Genomic DNA, 7,365 nt, shown 5'->3' on the forward strand with positions numbered 1-7,365 from the left:
TAGTACTAATCTCACTCAGGGTATTATGCACTTTTAGCATGTTAGAAGTCCCGGGTTCAACGCTAAACCGAGCCCAGGTTTCTCAATTCACTTTTCCCCCAATGCCCGATTAGCTTTCTGTCTAACCAGCTTTGTTAAATGATGTTGGATTACCTGAATTGTGGATGGGGCAGAAGTACCATTGTAGTGAATAAATCAAATGGAAATACTCGTTCAAAGTGTAAACAAGAGTTTCAGGTTGTTCGCCCACGCAATCTGACTCTGAATGAATCCTCCATCTGCATTATTACCCAGTTCTTGGAGTAAAACTTCTGGACGCAGGGATGTGACGTTATTGGAGACAGCACTGAACAGATTGACTTGAATGGTGCCATGGATGAGGAATGTCAGCAATGAAGATAGATTGGAAAGTGGGGAAAGGTCTCCTTGGAGAATAGAAAGCTGAAAGCTGGTCCATTTGAACCTTTGAACTGAGTGAGAGGTTCTGTAAATTACTGCCTGAAATTATCCAAGAGACAGATTCAATTGATATAAAAGGAATTCTGTTTTTTTTAAAGTAACAATGTGCAGTGTAACATGGACAAGACAAGAGAATAACATTAAAAGAGACCATAATTTACTCATTATGGAGAGCAGCCACAGCTGAGGTGGGCTGCATGGTATCCGTTTGCATTATGACACATTTTGTGATTCTGAGTGAACTCAGAATTCGACCTACAGAATGTTGGAACTTAGACAAAGGTAATATTTCCAGAGGCGAGACACATCTGTGCAGAGAGTATCACACAGCAACAATAAAATCTTTTGAATTCATTTTTGAAGCTACATACCCCAAGCCAAATAAAAAGAAACAGATTTTCCTCAAAAGCTGAGTGGCAGCACAGGAGTGTGTTGAGACCATGAGCCAGGAGCCTGATAGATCAAAACTGTCCTCTGTTATTCATTGTCGATAGCTGATATGTTTTTTTCTATGCCTTACATCGTGAGCACATTTTGATTTTATGCATCTGAAATGTTCCTTTCAAATTGATGCACACTTGCGCTAGTCAAGGTATTAACCATGCCTTCCTGTTCTGAACTGAATTTCCATCCCTCTCAGTCTCCATCTCAAGCAACCAGCTTGTAACTGATGTCTATTTCAAGCCCATCGACTCCCACAGCTACCTAGAATACATTGATGACTGTATCGGCGCCGCATCTTGCTCCCTAGAGGAGCTCGAAAAGTTCATTCACTTCACCAAACCCTTCCACCCGAACCTTAAGTTCACCTGGGCCATCTCCAGCACATCCCTCACCTTCCTGGACCTCTCAGTCTCCATCTCAGGCAACCAGCTTGGAACAAGCTACCTGGAATACACCTCCTCCCACTCACCCTCCTGCAAAAATTCCACGCCCTATTCCCAATTCCTCCGCCTCCGCCGCATCTGCCTCCACGATGAGGCATTCCACTCCCGCACATCCCAGATGTCCAAGTTCTTCAAGGACCGCAACTTTCCCCCCAAAGTGGTCGAGAACGCCCTTGTCCACGTCTCCCGCATTTGCCGCAACACAGCCCTCACACCCCGCCCCCGCCACAACAGCCCAAAGAGGATCCCCCTCGTTCTCACACACCACCCCACCAACGTCTAGATACAACGCATAATCCTCCGACACTTCCGCCATCTACAGTCCGAACCCACCACCCAAAACATTTTCCCATCCCACCCTTGTCTGCTTTCTGGAGAGACCACTCTCTCCGTGACTCCCTTGTTCGCTCCACACTGCCCTCCAACCCCACCACACCCAGCACTTTCCCCTGCAACCGCAGGAATTTCTACACTTGGCCCACACCTCCTCCCTCACCCCTATCCCAGGCCCCAAGATGGCTTTCCATGTTAAGCAGAGGTTCACCTGCACATGTGCCAATGTGGTAAACTGTATCCATTGTAACCGGTGTGGTTTCCTCTACATTGGGGAAACCAAGCGGAGGCTTGGGGACAGCTTTGCAGAACGCCTCCGTTCCGTTCGCAATAAACAACTGCACCTCCCAGATGCAAACCATTTCCACTCCCCCTCCCATTCTTTAGATGACATGTCCATCATGGGCCTCTTGCAGTGCCACAATGATGCCACCCGAAGGTTGCAGGAACAGCAACTCATATTCCGCTTGGGAACCCTGCAGCCCAATGGTATCAATGTAAACTTCACCAGCTTCAAAATTTCCCCTTCCCCCTGCTGCACCACACAACCAGCCCAGCTCTTCCCCTCCACCCGCTGCATCCCAAAACCAGTCCAGCCTGTCTCCGCCTCCTTAACCTGTTCTTTCTCTCACCCATCCCTTCCTCCCACCCCAAGCCGCACCTCCATCTCCTACCTACTAACCTCATCCCACCTCCTTGACCTGTCCGTCTTACCTGGACTGACCTATCTCCTCACTACCTCCCCACCTATACTCTCCTCTCCACCTATCTTCTTTTCTCTCCATCTTCGGTTCGCCTCCCCCTCTCTCCCTATTTATTCCAGAACCCTCACCCCATTCCCCTCTCTGATAAAGGGTCTCGGCCCGAAACCGTCAGCTTTTGTGCTCCTGAGATGCTGCTGGGCCTGTTGTGTTCATCCAGCCTCATATTTTATCTTGGGTTCTCCAGCATCTGCATTTCCCATTATTGCTGAATTGCCATCCCTCTTGCTTGAGATGGGATTAAACTGGTGAGCTTGAAACATATTGCTTCCAGTTTCTTTTCAATGCCCTGCAATAGTTGTCCATGCTGTTTCAGACATGAATAAAAAAAGCAGAAATAGTTGCTGGAAATGCTCAGCAGGTCTGCTAGCATCTGTGAAGAAAAACGAAAAGATTTAATATTTTGGGTTCCATGAGCTTTCCTCAGTTCTAACCCGAGACGGTAACTCTGTTTTTTCTTCTTCTCAGATGCTGCCAGATCTGCTGAGCTTTTCCAGAAACTTTGTTTTTGTTCATGATTTTGTGATTTTGGGTGTAATCAGAGTTGCACCAACAAATGTGGGAACTTGGCAAAGGTTTCGTTTACACAGGCAGAGCCGTGATAAGCTGATGTTGTTTAGTAGATGTACACAACAAGGTATGAAACCAAGGCTGACGCTGACAGGAGTTTGTTCTGAGGCGCTGAACTGCAGTGAAGAGTCTGCACGAATAAAGCCATCGTTCAACTCGTCTGATTCCAGAGCCCTGGCAAGAAATGGCCCGCGGATTCTCACTGGAATTTTTCACAGTCTTGAGTGGAAGAGGCCATGATTCAAAGAATGAAAGTTTACCTGATTAGGTCAAAAACCAGCTCAGTGAATGTGGATAAATCGATATTGAGTTCCAGCAGAGGCAGGCGAGAGTGAAGCAGGCAGCTGGAGAAAAATGTGCTAAATTTGCCACTGAAATTCACGGCTTCAAAAAGTGGGATCCATTGAAGTGAATCAGTGACGGCGATTATCTCTGCTGGTGCTTACCGTATGAATCACAATATCCACCTCAGTCCCTATTCCTATTGCAAATCGACAAGATGTAGCACTTGGCATCGAGTTTTGGGCCAGGAGCGTAATGGATAACAAATCTGACTTCACGTCAGAAGATTGTAAGTTTGTTTCCTACCTGGCTCAAACATAACTGATGCATTTTCTATCCTTGGAAATTGACACGTGATTCCAAAAAGGACTGCGTCCTGGACCTTTTTGTTGTCGGATTCCCAGCAGCTGAAGTAATTGGAAATCAAAGTTGCGCACAATGAGTACGTGGGACCGTTGGAGCTCATTGTCTGTTTCATATCCGAGATAATAACAGCAGTTACCGTTGTCTTGAGAACTTTCTTGTGTTCTATTAAAAGCTCCCTTTTGTCAGAGAAAGGTGTGTGGGGACGGAGAGTGAACGTGAAGCACATGTCGCCAGTGTAATCCTGAGAAATCCGTTACCCTCCAGGAGACGTCTGTATATCTTCTACAGTGGCTAAAAATGAGGATGAACCCCTAAAATGGGTTGTAACACAGTTGTACTACCACGAACCCTCTGTCCCATTGGCTGATTCCAGGGATAATTTCATTGAATTTTCACTCGAAACGTCACACAAAGCCTTGGGCAAATTCTGGAAACTGGGGCCAGAATAGTTGGCTGCCTGTTGGCATGCGCTGACATGATGGGTCGAATGGACTATTTTCACACTTTAAATAGCAACGTCAGAGAGAAACTGATCTACAGCCAAACTGCGCAAAACTGGGGGTGTAAAAACAGTGTCATTCAGCCAGAATCCCTGTGCCTTCCATTGCAGTGAAATAGTTCGAATTTGGTGCTTTCACCACCGCGGCCTTGGTTGGATTCCAAGTCAGGGATTAAAAGTTCGCATTTGTTTGTCTTTCATGACCGCAGCACTGCTGACTGGTTTTCAGAAGCAGGAAAGCAGCTGTAAGGAAACCTTTTTTTTACCTCAAACGACGTTCAAGCTAACCAACAGCCAAGAATTGCCGAAGTTGGAAATCTAAAACAAAAAACAATGCATTGATAGACAACCACAGCAGGTCTGGCAGCATCTGTGGAGAGAAACAGAGTTAATGCTTCCGATCCACTGAGGGTTCATCAGGATCAGGTTAGTTATTCACTTCTGTTATAATGTCCCTGAAATTATTATTTTTATCTGTCAAATCAGCATTTTTATCGAAATATCTCATTAGTTTCCAACCGTCAACTTTATAACTTTAAAAGCAAGCAAGTTTTCCAGACAATGAGAACTTTTAGGCTAACTTTTAGGAGAACTTTTAGGCACAATATCGTGGGGTAAGGGCCTGCACTGTGCTGTACTGCTCTATGTTCTATGTTCCAAATGGACTTAATCGGCTCTAATGCTGCTTCTGTTGCCCTGAGGTGGGGAAAGGTTCTGCTCAAATAGTTGCCTTTTCATTTCCTTTTCTGTCAGTTAGCAGCCACATTGAATCGCGAAATGGTTCTTTTCAGTGTCTACCTCAACATATGTCTCTGCTTGCCTCATTTTGTGTGTGTGAAGCCACCTCAGGCCTTTCAAATTCTCCCACTCTCCATCTTTCCATATCTCTCATTTCTGATTTCTGCTCTTCGAAAACTGTGAAATTCAGAGAGCGTTTGAGAGTGGAGGCGCTGAGAGTTATTCCCCTCGCCGGCTGTCGGATCTAGAACTGGGCGAATATTACTCGGATACTGTGTCTGTCCATGGGCCTGAAGTAAGAAGCGATTTCTTCCCTCAAAATATAATGAGTTGTTTGAATTTGAAATAAAATCCTTAAATCACCAGCAAAGAAAAAGCAACACCATTACAAGCATCCGATTACAGCGCTGTCTCTCCTGTCAGTGGAAAGTGAATGAATATTTTTATGGCAGAGAATAAGGGTTATCGGCTGGTGGTATCCGTGTCATTCGAACGTCATTGCTCAATCAGGCGGCAGTGTATCCTGCCTCAACCGATTGTCTGGCCAAACTCCATGGAGGAATGCTGTGCTCCATCGACGGATCATCGTTCGTTGGATCAAGAGAAGACAGCTTTAAATAAGGAATGATGGATGTAAAGTTTAGGCACTGCAGGGAGTTGAACCCAGGATCTCCTGTTTACTAGACAGGCGCTTTAACCAACTAAGCCACAATGCCAGCGGCAAGATTGATTTCCCTTTTCCCCCATTGATAGATGCATTATTTTAAGCGTGCAATCAGGAACAGGTTTTCTGTCCAAATTTTGCTGAGCGACAAATTCAAAGAAGCCCGCTTTTGCAAACACAGATAGTTCACATTTGAAGGTTCTCCTCTGAAAGTGCACAGAAAGAGACAATCTCCTTTTGTATTGGTTTAAAACTAATCATTTCACCTGTTCAAACTGGACTTGCTCCTGACCAATGCAGCCATCCGATTAGAAAATGAAACTTTGGAGTACAGGTGCCTCGGATTTGGACGTCGCTCACCGGTGTAGGATTAACTGCCTGAATCTAATTACCACAGAGATGGAGGTGATGAGTTACTTCCTTGAACACTTGAACTCCTTAGCACATAGGAACAGCGACATGTTTCCAACACCGAATGATGTGACACTTGGGGGGATGGTTGGTGGGACGAGGGGTTGCAATGGTAGTTTTCCCGCGCATCGGCTGTTACTGTCCTTCAACATGGAGGGTACATCTGACTGGTCTCCTTCTGGAAGTTTCAGGGGGTGTACTCTGTGTGTAATCAGGAACTCGTTTTCATTCAGATAATTCACAAGAACAGAAGTCAAAACGTATTTGCTGAGTGGAAATGGTATCGAGGCCAGAGCGATGCAAACTCTGAATGTTCACCAGGGAACAACAGTGCTCCCAGCAGGAACCATTGTGACCTAATTTGTACACACTGTTGTGCCTGTTCTTCACGCCAGATCTATCTTGAGCAGCAAAGTTTCTATCTCCAAGTTCCCAAACCACTCATATTATTGCCATGGGATTCAGTGTGAAGTATGCAGAGCAGTGATAATCTGATATTGTTCCGCAGATGTACTGCAAGGAACAACAAAACAGGCTGACGCTATCAAGAGCTTGTTTGGTGGCATTGAGGCCCAATGAAAGAGCGGAACAAATAATGACATCAGCCAGTTTTGCACTTTTCTGCAGTACATTGGCTGAATAACATCAGATTATTACAGCTCTGCTTTCTTCACATTGATCCCATTACAATATGGGCCATTTAGAAACTTGGAGAGAGAAACATTGCTGCGCAAGACTGCTCTGCAGTGAAATACGCACGCAAGTGTGAGTACAAATCAGTTCACAAAGGTTACTGCCACGATCACTGCTCCCTGGTCAGCATCCTGAGTTTGCATTGCTTGGACCTGGATACAATTCCCCATCAGCAAATAAAGATTGACTTCTCTTCTTGTCAATTATCCAAATGAAAACAAATTCCTGGCTGCACACAGAATGCAAACACTGAACTTGCCAAAAGCAGACCAATGAGAGATTTTTGGTTTCACGTTGAAGGGTGATGACAGGAGAAGTATAGGAAAACTGCCACTGCACAGCCCTCTCCAAGCTCCTCATCTTTCTGAGTTCAGAATGTGTCGCTGTTCGTTCAGTGTCGCTAGGTCTAAATCCTGGAACTCCCTCCCTCACGACATCACGGCTGTTCCTAAGAATGGCGTTCCTCAGAACCGGAGGGGTGACCGAACCTGCAAAGTCAACTCTGATGCTTTTCTTCACAGATGCTGCCAGACCTGCTTCGATTTGCCAGCAACCTCTGTTTTCATTCCTGATTTACAGCTTCAGCAGTTCTTTTGGTTTTTATTGTTTGGCGCAAAGTGGGCTACCATGCAGCTCCTTTCCTGCTTCTGAAACTCATTCAGCAATGCTGTCATCACGATAAATTAACAGAGAAAATCTTTA

At 45.5% G+C, this 7,365-nt stretch overlaps 1 non-coding gene across 1 annotated transcript; it reads right to left on the minus strand.

Moving 5' to 3' along the window:
• Positions 1-5,537: 5,537 nt before the first annotated feature.
• trnat-agu (transfer RNA threonine (anticodon AGU)) lies at positions 5,538-5,611 on the minus strand. Its single transcript has one exon. It is a non-coding gene; the product is annotated as a tRNA-Thr (tRNA).
• Between the last annotated feature and the right edge of the window lie 1,754 nt (positions 5,612-7,365).

Source organism: Stegostoma tigrinum, unplaced genomic scaffold, assembly GCF_030684315.1.
Source record: "Stegostoma tigrinum isolate sSteTig4 unplaced genomic scaffold, sSteTig4.hap1 scaffold_109, whole genome shotgun sequence".
In the NCBI taxonomy this organism is placed as follows: Eukaryota; Metazoa; Chordata; class Chondrichthyes; order Orectolobiformes; family Stegostomatidae; genus Stegostoma; species Stegostoma tigrinum.